General features: G+C 45.7%; 1 protein-coding gene across 1 annotated transcript in view; it reads right to left on the bottom strand.

Moving 5' to 3' along the window:
- Positions 1–232, bottom strand: part of LOC122157415 (syntaxin-4-like) — a 7,102-nt gene that overhangs the window by 5,661 nt on the left and 1,209 nt on the right. The window lies entirely within an intron of this gene.

Raw genomic sequence — 232 nt, 5'->3', positions numbered from 1 at the left:
ATTAATAGCCCCCAAACCCCATTAATAGCCCCCAAAGGCCCATTAATGGCCCCCAAAGGCCCCATTAATGGACCCCAAACCCAATTAATAGCCCCCAAACACAATTAGTAGACCCCAAAGGCCCATTAATAGACCCCAAACCCAATTAATAGATCCCAAAACCCAATTAATAGCCCCCAAACCCAATTAATAGACCCCAAAAGCCCCATTAATAGACCCCAAAAGCCCCATT

This window comes from Centrocercus urophasianus, unplaced genomic scaffold (assembly GCF_019232065.1).
Source record: "Centrocercus urophasianus isolate 14NV4802_14NV808 unplaced genomic scaffold, USGS_Curo_1.0 seq_1351, whole genome shotgun sequence".
In the NCBI taxonomy this organism is placed as follows: domain Eukaryota; kingdom Metazoa; phylum Chordata; class Aves; order Galliformes; family Phasianidae; genus Centrocercus; species Centrocercus urophasianus.
This window is presented reverse-complemented; position numbering and strand designations above follow the sequence as displayed.